Source organism: Sinocyclocheilus rhinocerous, unplaced genomic scaffold (assembly GCF_001515625.1).
Source record: "Sinocyclocheilus rhinocerous isolate Xijiao unplaced genomic scaffold, SAMN03320098_v1.1 scaffold1516, whole genome shotgun sequence".
NCBI lineage: Eukaryota > Metazoa > Chordata > Actinopteri > Cypriniformes > Cyprinidae > Sinocyclocheilus > Sinocyclocheilus rhinocerous.
Genome location: NW_015627885.1, coordinates 44,523 through 45,643, shown reverse-complemented (window position 1 = coordinate 45,643; position 1,121 = coordinate 44,523). Strand labels below are relative to the sequence as shown.

Sequence of the window (1,121 nt, the reverse complement as noted above, 5' to 3'; positions counted from 1 at the left end):
TGAGCTGCACTAGAGAAGGCAACGAGTGTTATCACTATGTCGGAGACACGCTAGCTTTCCCAAAAGGCAGACGAACTTAGAGTGGTTACAATCCTAATCCTAACCCTAACACTGGCCCAGCTAACCAATCACAACACACACTGGCCCAGCTAACCAATCACAGCACACCCTGGCCCAGCTAACCAATCGCAACACACACTGGCCCAGCTAACCAATCACAACACACACTGGCCCAGCTAACCAACCAATTCCATGAGCCTGCTCTGCTCTGATTGGTCAGATGGCCAGTCTTTTGTGATTGGTCTACGGCGTACAACGCATTATGCAAATGTGTTACCCCGTGAGGTGTAGCCATCATGGAAGTGGGATTCGAATTACTAACGACTCGTTTCAGCTGTTCAGTGTCGATTCTTTATTTTGGTAGACAATAACTTTATTTATCGTGCACTTTCAGCTTTACAACTTTGCAGATCGTTTACATTCACATACAGCTACATTACACACTGCATGAAAGGCAATATTGGAAATGGCATAATAGAGGCACTTTAAATTTAGTTGGAACAGTCACCTCTAACTGATGACCTAGTCTGCCTGATACTGTCCTTACAGAAAGTCACACATTGTTTAAGAGGTAGTGGTGCAAGATCATGAAATAGTTTGTACATCAAACACACATCAGCAAATAATAAAAAAATGTCAAACGTCAACAATTTATAATTTTTAATAATATTGCAGTGATGATAACTCCTTGGCTTTTTAGCTAAGATTTTCACAGCTTGTTTATAAATAGTATATAATGGTTTTAACGTAGTTATACTTGTATGAGACCAACTTGTAGCACAGTAAGTTAAATGAGGGAGGATCACTGTATGCATAAAGAGTTTAACAGCAGCCACAGGTAATTGATGCCTAATATTCCTGAAGATCATCAAGCTTGCTCTAGTACTTTTAGAGGTCTTTTTAATATGTTTTTTAAAATTAATTTAGAATCCATAATCATACCCAAATATTTAAAATGCTCAACAATATTTATTACCTCTCCTTTAACTAAAATATCTGGACAACGCTCATCAACTTTCTTGATCGAAAAAAACATTCCCACAGTTTTACTCACATTAAGA

The 1,121-nt window shown here is 38.4% G+C and overlaps 1 protein-coding gene across 1 annotated transcript in view; it reads right to left on the bottom strand.

The window, feature by feature from the left end:
- LOC107734569 (SH3 domain-containing RING finger protein 3-like) overlaps window positions 1-1,121 on the bottom strand; it is a 36,914-nt gene that overhangs the window by 32,954 nt on the left and 2,839 nt on the right. The window lies entirely within an intron of this gene.